This window comes from Geotrypetes seraphini, chromosome 1, assembly GCF_902459505.1.
Source record: "Geotrypetes seraphini chromosome 1, aGeoSer1.1, whole genome shotgun sequence".
Lineage (NCBI taxonomy): Eukaryota > Metazoa > Chordata > Amphibia > Gymnophiona > Dermophiidae > Geotrypetes > Geotrypetes seraphini.
In genome coordinates, this window is record NC_047084.1 from 373079648 (window position 1) to 373095586 (window position 15939).

At 44.8% G+C, this 15939-nt stretch overlaps 1 protein-coding gene across 2 annotated transcripts in view; it reads right to left on the minus strand.

Moving 5' to 3' along the window:
- The window catches only part of NOA1 (nitric oxide associated 1), a 65524-nt gene that overhangs the window by 40527 nt on the left and 9058 nt on the right, over nt 1-15939 (minus strand). The gene's annotated exons all lie outside the window — the stretch shown is intronic.

A 15939-nucleotide genomic window follows, 5' to 3' on the forward strand; every position in this document is an offset into this window, starting at 1 on the left:
AAATTTTATAATAATTGAGTTCAATTTTTTATAAAAAGATCCATGAAAAAACACTGGTATCATACCCATTTGATAGCAAACTACAGGTAGAATCATCATTTTAACCGTTTGAACTCTCCCCCACCAAGATAAATGTAATGGATTCCAATGCTCACATAATTCCGTAACCTTTTTTAACAGTCTTTTTTCATTTTCTTTTACAGTCTCATCTACTGTATTTTTAATCCATATTCCTAAATATTTTAAACCATCATCCTTCCAAACGAAAGAAAAGGACTCAAACATACTTTTTAAACAATGTACATTGAGTGGAAGAAGTTCAAACTTATTCCAATTTATTTTATATCCTGAAAATTTACCGAACTTGTCTATCAAGTCTAACAAACAAGGAATGGAGGAAACAGGATTTCTCAAATATAATAAAATATCGTCTGCATAAGCAGAGAACTTATATTCCCAATCGTTACGAGGAATACCCTGTATCCCCTTTGCTTGATTAATAGCTAATAATAGGGGTTCTAATACTATATCAAAAAGCAAAGGAGATAGTGGACAACCCTGTCTAACTCCCCTATGTAAATGAAAACGAACTGACATTTTATTATTGATATATAATCTTGCCATAGGGGAGCTATACAAAGTCTGAACCATTTGAATAAATCCTGAACCTATACCAAACCATTCCAAGGCTTGATACATGAAATCCCATTCCACTCTGTCAAATGCTTTTTCTGCATCTAAAGATATGGCAAAAGCCGGATCATTCATATTTTTAGTTAAATTTAAAGTGTGGAATGTCAATCTTGTGTTACTAGAAGAATGTCTATTCACAATGAATCCAGTTTGATGTACATCAATTATATAAGGGAAAGCCTTAGCCAATCTCATAGCCAAAGTTTTAGCCAGTAACTTTCCATCTACATTAATTAAAGATATCGGCCTATAGTTTGATACCGAAGTAGGATCTCTATTTGGCTTAGGTAAAACAATAGTTAAAGATTCTGCCATAGTACCTGTAATACAACCTTTATTTAGTTGATATTGATATAAATTTAATAAATGAGGGAGTAACGCATTTTGAAATGTTTTATAAAATTCTACTGTAAAACCATCCCCACCTGGAGCGGATCCAACTCTAAGAGACTTCAATGCAGTTTCTACTTCTTTTAATGATATAGGCTCATCTAATCTTCTTTTTATATGATCAGGAAGTTTTGGACCCACTAATAAATTTAAAAATTCCACACCACTTTGAAGTTTATCAGCATAAGACTCGGAAGAATACAAATCTTTATAAAAATTAAGAAATTGATTTAAAATATCATTAATCTGAGTATGCAAGTTTCCATTACTATCTTTAATTGCTATTATTTTTACTTTTCTTTTTTTTGCTTTAAGATAATTTGCAAGTAATCTTCCCGCCTTATTGGAACTTCCATAATACAAAGTTTGCTGGGAAAATAAATCTTTCCTTGCCAATCTTGAAGAAATCTCATTATATTTCCCTTTTACTTTTAAGAGGTCTTGTAAAGTATCTTTCTGCCAATTACCAATTAATTTAGATTCTAGAAATTTAATTTCATTTTCCAGATCAGTGAATTGTTTAACCAATAATTTCCTAGTATGTGCCGAATAAGAAATAATATGACCTCTCATACTAGCTTTAAAAGCATCCCACAATATTTCAGTGTTAATATCCACTGTATTATTGATTTGGAAAAATTCAGATATCTTTTCCTTAAATTCTTCAAGAAAAACTGAATCTGCAATCAGTGTATTATCAAATCTCCAAACTGATCTATTTATTTCCTGTTTATCTAAACTACATTTAATCCATACCCCTCCATGATCTGACAAAATAATTGGATCAATGGAAGCTTGTAGCACCTGTTTTACCAATGAATTTGAAACAAAAACAATCAATTCTTGAAAAAGATTTATGAACTTGTGAAAAAAAAGAAAATTCCTGATCATTAAAATGAAGAATTCGCCATATATCTTTTAAATCACAAGAATTTACCAGATTTTCTAACCCTAAAGATTTTATATTTTTACTTGGTTTTTTATCCATAAAAGGATCCATCACAGCATTGAAATCTCCAGCTACAACTAAATTAGAAGCAGCCAGTGGAAGTATTAATTGTTGTAAAGATTTAAAATAATCATTTTGATTCGAATTAGGGGTGTAGACATTAATCAAGGTCAAGATATTATTTCCCATTCTCATTTCCACCTTAATCCATCTTCCTAAGGGATCAAACTCCAACATTTTAAATGAAGCTGAACATTTATTACTTATTAAAATAGCAACCCCCGCTTTTTTCCTAACTGCAGGGGCGAAAAAACAGTGCTTTAACCATTCGCCTTCGAGTCTTTTTGATTCAACATCTGAAAGATGCGTCTCTTGGATGAAGTATATATCAGCTTTCTGTTTTTTCAAGAAAGTAAGCATTTTTTTCCTTTTTACAGGATGATTGAGACCATTAACATTAAGGGAAAAAATTTTAGTCTCCATTATATTTAATAATTATCAAAAATCTCTTCTCAAATGTAAAGAATAAATAACAAATTAATTCATGATTAGATGCCTTTTTCCAAACCTTCTTCATTAGAATATAACACTTCCCCCAGTTATTATCAATCCCTTTGTTAATCCCATTCCCACCCATCCCCCCCTAAATAAAGCACAGTTACTTACCGTAACAGGTGTTATCCAGGGACAGCAGGCAGATATTCTTAACACATGGGTGACGTCACCGACGGAGCCCTCGGTACGGACCTTTTTAACTAGAAGTTTCTAGTTGGCCGCACCGCGCGTGCGCGAGTGCCTTCCCGCCCGACGGAGGAGTGCGTGGTCCCCAGTTAGTATAAGCCAGCTAAGAAGCCAACCCGGGGAGGTGGGTGGGACTTAAGAATATCTGCCTGCTGTCCCTGGATAACACCTGTTACGGTAAGTAACTGTGCTTTATCCCAGGACAAGCAGGCAGCATATTCTTAACACATGGGTGACCTCCAAGCTAACAAAGAGGGAGGGGGGATGGTTGGCCATTAGGAAAATAAATTTTGTAACACAGATTGGCCGAAGTGTCCATCCCGTCTGGAGAATGCATCCAGACAGTAGTGAGTAGTGAACGTGTGAACTGAGGACCAAGTGGCCGCCTTGCAGATTTCCTCGATGGGCGTGGAGCGGAGGAAAGCCACGGAAGCAGCCATAGCGCGGACTCTGTGGGCTGTGACAGTTCCTTCCAGTGAGAGACCGGCCCGAGCGTAGCAGAAAGCAATACAGGCAGCAAGCCAATTTGAAAGTGTCCGTTTGGAGACAGGACGACCCAAACGGTTGGGGTCGAAAGACAAAAAGAGCTGAGGGGCTGTTCGGTGAGCTCTGGTACGATCAAGATAGTAAGCAAGGGCACGCTTACAATCCAGCGTGTGCAACGCCTGTTCCCCAGGATGCGAGTGAGGCTTAGGGAAGAAGACGGGTAGCACAATGGACTGGTTGAGGTGAAAAGCTGAAACCACCTTGGGAAGGAATTTAGGGTGGGTACGCAGAACAACCTTGTCATGGTGAAAAACAGTGAAAGGTGGGTCGGCAACCAGTGCATGCAGTTCGCTAACTCTCCTGGCAGAGGTGATGGCAATTAGGAAAAGCACCTTCCAGGTAAGAAGCCTGAGAGAAATTGTGGCAAGAGGCTCAAACGGAGGTTTCATGAGAGCTGAGAGAACCACATTCAGGTCCCAGACGACAGGAGGAGGCTTGAGAGGCGGTTTGATGTTGAAGAGTCCTCTCATGAATCTGGAAACCAGAGGATGAGCCGTGAGGGGTTTTCCGAGAATAGGCTCATGAAACGCAGTAATGGCACTGAGATGGACTCTGATGGAGGTAGTTTTGAGGCCAGCGTTGGACAGTGAGAGCAAATAGTCCAAGACAGTTTCCACCGCTAAGGAGGTGGGTTCTTGATGATGCCGGAGACACCAGGAGGAAAATCTGGTCCACTTCTGATGGTAACATTGGAGAGTGGCCGGTTTCCTGGAAGCGTCCAAAATGAGGCGGACCGGTGGAGATAGATTCTCCGGAGAGGTCAGCCCGAGAGAAACCAAGCTGTCAGGTGGAGCGAAGACAGATTGGGATGTAGCAGAGACTGATGCTGTTGCGTAAGTAGAGTAGGAAACACAGGAAGTAGAATGGGTTCTCTGGAGCTGAGCTGGAGCAGGAGTGAGAACCAGTGTTGGCGAGGCCACCGAGGTGCGATAAGAATCATGGTGGCGTGGTCTTTGCGGAGTTTGGACAAGGTCCGCAACATCAGAGGAAGTGGAGGGAAGGCATACAGGAACCGATCCCTCCAATCGAGCAGGAATGCATCCGGGGCCAGACGGTGAGGAGAGAAGAGTCTGGAGCAGAATAGGGGCAGCTGATGATTGTGAGGGGCTGCAAAGAGGTCCACCTGCGGAGTGCCCCATCGAGCAAAGACGGAGAGCAGAGTCGGGGGATCCAACGTCCACTCGTGGGGTTGAAGGATGCGACTGAGATTGTCGGCCAGAGAGTTCTGCTCGCCCTGGATATAGACCGCTCTGAGAAAGAGATTGCGGTCCGTGGCCCAGGTCCAGATGCGCAGAGCCTCCAGACAGAGGGGGCGAGATCCGGTGCCGCCTTGCTTGTTTATGTAGTACATGGCGACTTGATTGTCCGTGCAGAGGAGGAGGACTTGAGGGCAGAGGAGATGTTGGAACGCCTTGAGGGCGTAGAACATGGCTCTGAGTTCCAGGAAATTGATGTGATGACGACGCTCCTGTGGGGTCCAAAGTCCCTGGGTGCGTAGATCTCCTAGGTGAGCTCCCCACGCATAGGGGGACGCATCCGTGGTGATGATCATAGAGTGAGGGGGTAGATGAAAAAGTAGACCCCTGGAAAGATTTGAGGAGTTCAACCACCATTGGAGAGATCGCTGAAGAGATGATGTCACAGAGATGGGATGAGAAAGAGGATCCGTAGTCTGCGACCACTGGTTGGCGAGAGTCCACTGAGGCGTGCGAAGGTGGAGACGTGCCAGAGGAAGGACATGCACCGTCGAGGCCATGTGACCCAGGAGGACCATCATCTGCCGGGCAGGAATGGAGGGATGCATGAGCACCTGACGACAGAGGTGGAGCAGGGTCCGCTGACGATCGGAGGGGAGAAAAGCCCTCATTAGTGTGGTGTCCAGAACTGCTCCAATGAATTGAAGTCGCTGGGTGGGAAGCAGATGCGACTTGGGGTAGTTGATCTCGAACCCCAGGAGGTGGAGGAGAGAGATGGTGTGATGAGTAGCCTGTAGCACAAGTTGAGACGTAGGTGCTTTCACCAACCAATCGTCCAAATAGGGGAACACCTGGAGGTTGTGAGACCTGAGGAAGGCCGCTACCACTATAAGGCACTTGGTGAAGACCCTGGGTGAGGAAGCGAGGCCGAACGGTAGCACCTTGTACTGATAGTGTTGGTGCAGCACCTGGAACCGCAGGTAGCGGCGAGAATTCTGGTTGATGGAGATGTGAGTGTAGGCCTCTTTGAGGTCCAGGGAACATAGCCAGTCGTGTTGAGAAAGAAGAGGGTAGAGCGTGGCAAGGGAGAGCATTCTGAACTTCTCCTTGACCAGACACTTGTTGAGGTCCCTGAGATCGAGGATGGGACGGAGGTCTCCCGTCTTTTTGGGTACCAGGAAGTAGCGGGAGTAGAATCCCTGCCCCCTTTGATCTGGAGGTACTTCTTCGATGGCATTGAGAAGGAGGAGGGATTGAACCTCCCTCAGGAGGAGGGGGGTTTGAGATGAGTTTGAAGCAGACTCTACGGGAAGGTTGTCCGGAGGTAGAGTCTGGAAGTTGAGAGAGTAGCCGTGGCGGATGATGTTGAGGACCCACTGGTCCGATGTAATGATTTCCCAACGGCTGGAGAAAATGGTGAGACGACCTCCGATGGGTTGTGGAAGAGGTAGCAAAGGTGGATGACTGGCTATGCCCTGGAGAGAAGAGTCAAAAGGGCTGAGTTTGTTTAGTAGGCTGAGGAGGCTTAGAGGGTTGAGAGGCCTGAGATCGAGCCTGAGCGTGATGTTGCTGTTGACGAGGCCGCCTAGATTGCTGGGGAGGCGGATTGAGTGGCCTGGCTGAGAATCTCCGTTGATAAGATGTTTGTGGCCGATAAGGTCGGGTAGGCGGTGCCTTCTTTTTCGGCTTGATCAGGGTGTCCCACCTGGTCTCATGGGCAGAGAGTTTCTGGGTGGTGGAATCCAGTGACTCTCCAAAAAGCTCATCCCCGAGACAGGGGGCGTTGGCCAGACGGTCCTGGTGGTTGATGTCCAGGTCGGAGACTCTGAGCCAGGCCAAGCGACGCATGGCTACAGCCATGGCAGAGGCCCGAGAGGTGAGCTCGAAGGAGTCGTATATCGAGCGGACCATATACTTGCGCATTTGGAGAAGGCCAGAGATGTGCTGTTGGAATAGCGGGACCTTGCGCTCAGGTAGGTACTTCTGGAGGGCAGACAGCTGTTGGACCAAGTGTTTGAGATAGAAGGAAAAATGGAAGGAATAGTTGTTTGCCCTGTTGGCAAGCATGGCATTTTGGTAAAGCCTCTTGCCAAACTTGTCCATGGTCTTACCTTCTCTGCCAGGAGGGGTAGAGGCATAGACACTGGAGCCCTGAGTCTTTTTTAAGGTGGATTCCACCAGAAGGGACTCATGGGGTAATTGAGATTTGTCGAATCCAGGAATAGGGATGACACGGTAAAGGTTGTCCAGTTTACGGGGAGCTCCCGGTACCGTGAGGGGATTTTCCAAGTTTTTGTAGAATGTCTCCCGTAGGATGTCATGCACGGGAAGTTTGAGGAACTCCTTAGGAGGTTGCTCAAAGTCTAAGGCTTCTAAAAAGGCTTGGGACTTTTTGGAGTCAGATTCCAGGGGAAGGGACAGAGCAGCAGACATTTCCCTCAGAAATTTAGAGAAAGAGGACTGTTCAGGTTTAGAGGTGGCATCAGGTGCCGATGGTTCCTCATCAGATGAGGAGGGATCCTCCTCGGTACCGAGAGGAGTCTCCTCCCATAAATCAGGATCCCTGACCTCTGGTGCATGTCGGGACACCGGGGTGGAGGGTGCGGTGTGGCGAGTCTTGGACAAAGATTTACCAGAGCGCACCGAAACGGTACCAGGGGAGGACGATCGGCGTCGTTCTCGGTCCCGAGAAGAGTGCCGTACCGCCTGGTGCCGAGGGGGATCCACTGTGGGTTGAGAAAGAACCACAGGATCATCATGAAGTTGTTGGGCCGAAAGGATCGGCATCGAGGTGTTTACCGGTACCGAAGGAGTGGACACCGGGGGCTCGGTGCGGGGCTCGGGCCGGTCTGGTACCGGAAGGAGCGGTGCCAGGATAGAGGGTAGCAGTTGCTCAAGTTGTTTCTTCAACTGCTCCTGAACCTGAGTTTGTAGAATGGCCGAGATACGGTCATCTAGGGGTGGCATCGGAACCGCTTTCTTCTTCTTCGGTTCCTTGGATGCCGCTCCACGCCCCGGCGATGAGGAGGCCGATGACGAGGCACTCACCGATATCGGGGCGGAGCGTTTACGGGACCGGTGCGATGCCGGTAGGGACGGTGTCGCCACCGTAGCAGGAGGGCGCTCGAGGGAAGAGGAAGGCTTCTTAGCCGGCTTACCTGGCGCCAGTGGCGCCGATGCGGGGTCGGTCGGTGTCGAGCTTGACGGTGCCGATTTTTGTGGTACCGCCGTTGAAGGTGAGGAATCCATCGCCGACTCGGTGCCGAAGAGAAGGGTTTGCTGGATTCTTCGGTTTTTAAGAGTTCGTTTTTGCAAAGTGGCACAGCGGGTGCAGGAGTCCGCCCGATGCTCCGGACCCAGGCACTGCAAACACCAATTGTGTGGGTCAGAAACGGAGATCGGGCGTGCACACCGCTGGCACTTCTTAAAACCGACCTGCGGGGGCATGAAGGGGAAGATAGCCTCCGCAAAATCGAAGTCCGAGGCCTGTATAATGGCAACAGGCCCCGCCGGGGCAAAAACGAAAGAAACAGGAAAAAATCAAAGTTTGTTGTTTTTTTTTTTGTTTTTTTTTTTTTTTTTTTGCAATTCAAATAAAAAGGAAACCCGAAGGTAGAGGGAGAAAATTTTAGAACAAAAGCGCGAGCGGGAAGGCAAAAAGTGATTTCAACGGCCGTTGAAAAAATACACGCGTCTTCTTCGCTCCGCGGAAACGAAGAAACTGGGGACCACGCACTCCTCCGTCGGGCGGGAAGGCACTCGCGCACGCGCGGTGCGGCCAACTAGAAACTTCTAGTTAAAAAGGTCCGTACCGAGGGCTCCGTCGGTGACGTCACCCATGTGTTAAGAATATGCTGCCTGCTTGTCCTGGGATAATGACATATATAACTTGGAATCACAAATATAAGTACAGATGAGTCCAGAAAGTTCCCCAACAGACCACAATATTAAGACAATATTATAATATATTCATCTTTTTATATAATTCTCTTGTTATTATTATAATCATTCCATAAATATCCATCAAAAACCTCAACAACCAATTCCCAAGCTGTATAGATCTAATTGATCTAATGTGAAGATAATATTAAGATTATCTTGCTTGGATAATCAATAACTAATTATTCTTAATATCCTTTAACATATAATATTAACATGTATAAAAGGAGACAAATTATAAATCTATAATTTACTCATAATGAAATCAAATCGCTTCTGCTCATATGTGCACAGTAACCATCCTCTTTAGAAGTGTACAGATGTTAATTAATAAATTTTCCATCACTAAAGACATATGAATTTGATTCATATTAGAATTAGATATTCCCTATTGAAAATATATTCTATAGCTATCAATGAGATTCAATGAAAAGCAATTAAAATTTAAATTAAATATATTGAAATATTAATTCTTATACAGAATGAGTGCAGCACTAGATCAAAGATAAGATCATTTTTGAAAGAATATTCCTCAGTGAAAGATCCTAGTGTGTCACATTCCCTGCGCTCAAATTTACTTCCAATTGATCCCAAAATCATAGTTATAAACAGTAATGGAGTCATAAAACTCAATATTCCAGTTCTTCTTTCTCCTTTTTTCTTATATCTTCCTAGTCATACTACGATAATATATTAAGGTTAGAATTTCAGGAGCTATAAGGAATGAGCAATGAGACACAAGGAATGCAATCCATCTCCTAATATGCAATAAGCACAAGACATGCCAGTTAATTATATATGTCCTTCCCTTGCACAATAACCACCAATCAGGGACTTCCTAAGGCTCAGCACTAAGGAATTCCCTGATTGGCTCAGGTGCCCCTGGCCTCTCCCAAGGTAGGAGCCTGAGCCAATCAGGGCCTTAGGCCCCGCCCATTGTATGATGCACTGGGGAGGGGCCTAAGGCCTGAGTCATCACGGGAGGCATTGGAGTAGGAGGGGTTGAGCATCCCTCCTGCTCTGTTAAAGGTAGGGGAGGGGGGTGGAAAGGCGGCCTGGAATGGGTAGGGGGTGTCCGGGGGGGGGGGGGGAGTGGCAGAAGGGAGTTGGCATCCCTCCTGCAGTTTTTGCCAGATTTTGCAACAGGGAGGGAGGTGGGCCCGGCCCGGCTTGACCAGGAGGGGTTTAACATGGAGGAGGGAGTTAGCATCCCTCCTGCCTTTTGTGGGGCATCGGCGTGGGGAGGGCATTGCAACTTTAAAAAAAAAACTTTTTCTTTACTTTTTTGTAGGGCAGGGAGCCCGTAGGGAAGGCAGTGTCGCTGTGGGAGGGAGGGGGGCCTCAGCCATTTTTTGATAGGCCTGCCTGCCTTTTTATTTTTATGGGGCAGATATTTTGCGTGTATAACACACGTAAAATCTCTGTACCATGGAAAAAAAAAAGAATTAAAAAAAGACAGGCAGACCTGTCAAAAAACCTGCAGACCTTTCAGTAACCAGAGGACATAATTTGAGGTTGAGGGGTGGTAGATTCAGGGGCAATGTTAGGAAATTCTACTTTACGGAGAGGGTAGTGGATGCCTGGAATGCGCTCCCGAGAAAGGTGGTGGAGAGTAAAACTGTGACTGAGTTCAAAGAAGCGTGGGATGAACACAGAAGATTTAGAATCAGAAAATAATATTAAATATTGAACTAGGCCAGTTACTGGGCAGACTTGCACGGTCTGTGTCTGTGTATGGCCGTTTGGTGGAGGATGGGCAGGGGAGGGCTTCAATGGCTGGGAGGGTGTAGATGGGCTGGAGTAAGTCTTAATAGAGATTTTGGCAGTTGGAACCCAAGCACAGTACCGGGTAAAGCTTTGGAGTCTTGCCCAGAAATAGCTAAGAAGAAAAAAAAAAAAAAAAAAAAAATTGAAATTGAATCAGGTTGGGCAGACTGGATGGACCATTTGGGTCTTTATCTGCCGTCATCTACTATGTTACTATGTTAGTTACTGACAGGTCTGCAGCAGTCAGATTTGGCAAAAGTAAAACCCGATTTGAAATAGCCAAGCAATTGTTAGTGAACCAATCACTTGGCTTGTTTGCATAGGGTTTTGCTAATTTGCATGGGAGGATCGCTACAGGCTTTAGTGGATGGGGTTGGAGAGAAATCTGGTCGCAAAGGGCTCGCAAACCGATAGGTACACCATCGGTTTGCTTAGTGAATTTTGGCCCTTCCCTCTATGCACCTTAATAATGGGAAGAGACTTTAATGCAGTGAATAACCCCACGCTAGATAGGTATATTTTCTCTACAGGCCATCCAATTAATACTCGATGGGAGGGGTGATTTGCTCTGTCCTAGTCTGACCTTGCCAGGTCTCTGGAGAATGCTGCATCCAGGGGAAACAGAATATACCCTTATAATCTGAGCACATCTTTCAGAAAAGGAGTTTAGATTATAAACTGCTGACAAGAGGAAGCTTTACCATTGGTTGAGTATATAGATTATATTGTATGTCGGCATATCTGATCTGTGCACCTTGAAAAGAAAATCCTCCATTGTGATGGTGAACAGTTCAAAAAAGTTCTTGAAAAAAGTGGGAGGATTATAGTAAAAATAATACTGTATATGCAGATAATTTAGGGTTGCTCTGGGAAATGGGCAAAGCGGTCCTCAGGGGAGAAATAATCTCATATGTGCACCATCGCCGCAAATAGATGAATAGGCAACTTCTTTTGCAGCAAACTCAACTATGTCAGGTGCGCCAGGCATAATCAAAAACTTTTTCATTGGCAATAAGGAGCAATATATACAGCTATAGAATGCACTTAATCCTTTAATGCACCAGATCCTTTAATACACCAGATCACTCTGAATACATTGCGCTACGGGCGACAGATTTTTTACAGTATGGGAACTGTGTGGTTACTTGCTGCCTGGTCTGAGCAGAGACAGAACCACTGCATATGGCTTCCAATGACACCACCTCAAGACACTTTCAATTCTTAGAAGGGCTACAGTTGCTCACAGTGACAGAGCAGGAATTAGACATCTTAAATGTCCCTTTACACATGGACGAGATAACTCATGCCGTTTTGAGCCCAGTCTAGAAATCGCCAGGAGTCAGATGGCCTCCTGGTTAAGTTCTTTAAAATATTAGGACACCATCTCACTTCCACTTTCTTGGCTGTAAACAAATGGAGCTACAATCATACCAATCCATAAACCGGGTAGCGGACACTAACTCCTACAGGCCCATATCCCTCTTAAATATTGATGTGAAGATCTATTGGCAAATCAGCTGATGGATATCATCCTCTGCCTGATAGTTTCCCATCAAGTGGGTTTTATTAAGGGACAGAAAGCAGGTAGTTAATATTTGCAAATTATGTGCAATTAGTACATGAAAAGCAAACAGAATTGATACTTGATAATTTCGATATAGAAAAAGCATTTGCTACTATTTCACTGAAGTATATATGGAGAATGCTAGAGATTTGGGTTCAGGAGGTTCTGTGTTATCTATGATTAAAACTCCTATATTGCAACCCATAGGCACAGCTTTTGTTAAATAATATTTTGCCCCAACCTTTTGACATACAGAGAGACACGAGACAGGGATGTCCTCTGTCCCCCATCTCTTTGTGTATGTATGGAGCTAGTAACCCAAAAGTTTTTTTTACAATATCAAAACATCACTGGCATTCAAATGGGACGATTGGTATTCACAGTAGCCCTTTTTGCCAATGACTCGCTAGCAGCATTAACTAGACTGGAAATTTTGAAGGATTTCAGGCAGATCTCAGGACTGTGGATCAATGCTGACAAATCAGAAGCCTTGAATCTCTCTGAAAATTTAGTTGCCACCTCGCAGGATGTTTTCCCTCTTTGTTGGGCGAGGACTACAATGAAATATTTAGGATTGTGTATACACAAAGAATTTGGCTGCCCTGCATGTGTGCAATGTTCAAACTCTATTAAAAGGGACAAAAACAAACGTTGGCGATCTTTGCCACTTTTGTTGAAAATGGTTTTATTGTCAAAATGACTGTATATGTTGCAGCACCTTCCAGTGATCTTCCATCCAGTAGATTTGAAACAATAGAATGTCATAAGAAAATTGTTATGGGGATTTAAAACACCAAGAGCCTCCCTAAAACAATTACAATTGTCACGAAAGGAGGGTGGCATGGGCTTATCAGATATGTCATCTGAGAGCAGTGTGCAATTGGATGCTCCAAACCTCAAAATACCATGACCTTGATTTTGAAAAAGATTTGGCAGAGGATTTGTATTTGGGGTACATAATACAAACAAAACCAGCAACATCACCCCTGAAGTGACATCCTCTGCTGAAATCTGCACGATGGGTATGGAGAAATTTTCAAAAATATTATAAACTGCATGCTTATTTTTCTCAATATTTGCCCATAGTGGGTAATGTGGATTTCCCAGCAGGATGCACAGATAGTAGATTTCATCACTGGACTACCCAGCGTCGACTCAACTTTGTCATGTATTGGAGGAGGAGGATGAAAAGACATCAAATGAAACTTTGCAAAGTACTTATAATTTAAAATCACAAGACTGGTTTTCATACATCCAATTACAACATTACATACAATCACTATTGAGGAATAATAAACAGTATTTTATAGAATCTGATTTTGATGACTATTGGCCAGTGCAGGCAGTAACAAAGGGCCTGGTGGGTAGACTTTATTGGGGTTTAATAATACCACGGGGAGTTCATTTATTGTATAGAGTAGTAGCTCTATGGGCACCTTTTACTAAGCTGTGGTAGCATTTTAAGCGAGCGCTAAACCCGCACTATGCGCCAAAAACTAACGCCAGCTCAATGGTGGCGTTAGTGTCTAGCACATGCTAAAACCGCTAGCGCAGCTTAGTAAAAGGCCCAGCAGAAGAGGAGGCCGATCTTCGGGCACCGGCACCAAGCATAGGACATGCCGGTGCCAGTGCCCAGATAAGGGTAAGAAGCGGCGGAAGGGGGGGAGCCTAATCGCGGCCGGGGGTGTGTGCTGGATTGCAGGGAGGGCCTTCGGGGGGGAGCAATGCATCAAAGCGAGTTTCCATTATTTCCTATGGGGAAACTCGCTTTGATAAACGAGCATTTTGGATTAAGAGCATGCTCCTGGAACGGGTTATGCTCGTAATCCAAGGTACCATTGTATGTATATTTATCCATCTCGGGCAAAAAGATGGGTCTCCCCTCAGACGGGACCTGTCTGAAATGTGCTATAATTGATGCTTCTTACAAGCATTATGTGTAGGATTGTGAACATATTTAATGCTTTTGGTCTGCTGTATGGACCTACTTAAATAGATTGTATCTACATTGCTATGCTCAAGAATGCATGGGGCGGCTTATCTTCTGTTTTTTTAAACATAGGTTGCCCTTGTCTGCGGCCTATATGAGGAGAAACGATAATAAAGATATTTTCAAATAAAAATATGCAAAATCTTGTTTTCAAGAAACAACAAAGAATACAATGAGAGAGTAAATCATGGTACATTTTGCTTGCTCTGATTATTAACCCCATCTGTTTACAGTTCTAACTCAGACATACACAGAACAGAGAAAGCCCTAGCTCAGTGTTCTTCTACCTTTTGACACCTATGGACCAGTGGAAATAAAATAATTATTTTGTGGACCAGCAGTTGAAGAATACTGGGCTAAGTTGTGGGGCAGATCCCGCCCATCCCCACCCATACCCCACCCATATAATAGTACTAATTGCAACACCATTTTTTCCATTCATTTTTCATATATATATATATATATATATATATATATATATATATATATACACACACACACACACACATACATACATATACACACACACACACACACAATATAATCGTATAAACAACGCATAATGGTTAAATACAAAATTAAACTAGACACTATATGCTTCTCAATATTCATTCCTACCAGAACACAGATAACCCCGTGCAAATATGGGATCAAGAACTAAAAGTACTAATATATATAAACCCTAGGATGCAAGACACTGCATGCAGTACAATCCGAGGAAAAGAAAGAAACAAATACATTTCTTCCTGAACAGACAGCAGATGTAAATCAATCACTAATCTAATATAATAAAACGCTAGGCCACGCATGCGCACTTCCTATGCATGCGCCGGTTTTCCGTGAGCTGTAGCGACCCATAGGAAGTGCGTATGCGCGGCTTACGGTCTGGCCTGCTCCCTGTTGAAAGATGCAGCTCCCTTCCTGTAAGTTGGCCGTCCCCACCGCCGTCATTCCCTTGCGCACCATACTCTCTCTGCTCTCTCTCTTCCTCCCCCCCCCCCCGAGGTGGATGTCTACCGCGGCAGCCCTAGTCAGATGTCGGCCGCAGGCTGCAGCAGCCAAACCCGGAAAGCATTTTAACATGGAGTTCAGGAGGAAGGTATGGGGGGAGGAAAATACTGCACAGGGAAGTGGGGTGGGAGGGAAATGCTGCAACACACGGAAATGGAGGGGCAGAAAAGGGGTTGATGGACAAGGGAAGAGGTGCTGATGAACAGGGAGGGGGGTCAGAAAAATGAAGACAGGCCTACAGCTGGACAGGGGGAGCAGGAAGGAGGTGATGATGGACAGGGGGAGGTAAAACAAAGGGAGAAGGGCTTCTGCTGGATAAGGTGAGCAGTGATGGGGTGGTGGAGGACACAGGGGAGGTAAAAGGAAGGGAGAATGGACAGGGGGAGCAGGCAAGGGGTGGTAGTGGACAGCCAAGGAAAAAAAAAAAAAAGACAGACAGAAATACAGAAAACGGCTAAGGAGAGAGAGAAAAAAATAAAGACACACACACACATATATTCTAGCACCCGTTAATGTAACAGGCTATAAGACTAGTTTAAAAAATAAAATCATTCCTCCATGCTGTGCCTTGCCTTCTGGCCTGCTCCGCCTGGCCGTTTTATGCCGCCCTCCCCGACCCCCGGCGTTATCTTCGGACCGGCTCCCTCTTCCTTATCTGGAAGCCTTTCCTCTGACGTTGCGACATCTGGAAGCCTTCCCTCTGACGTTGCGACATCAGAGAGAAGGCTTCCGGTTCAGGCGAAGTACGCGCATAGCAGCCTCTGCCCATGACTTTGTGCACTGCAGCACTGAGAAAGAAGAAGCCGGCCCAAAGACAATGCCACATCGATCGCACCGTGGACCGGCGGCTAAAGAGCCCTGTCTGGGGCCCAATGCATGTGCCAGCCCTGTGGACTGGTAGAAAATTTCTGTGGACCGGCACTGGTCCACGGACCGGCAGTTGAAGAACACTGTCCTAGTTTGTATACCAATGCAAGCAGCAACAATTTGTACAAGTACAAATCTCGATGACTTTGCTTGAGGAACGGTCTCTTCAGAAACAGTAAGCTGCATATACCACCAGAAGAGATGCACTAGACCAGGGGTGCCTACACATTTTGGCTTGCGAGCTACTTTTAAAATGACCAAGTCAAAATGATCTACCAACAATAAA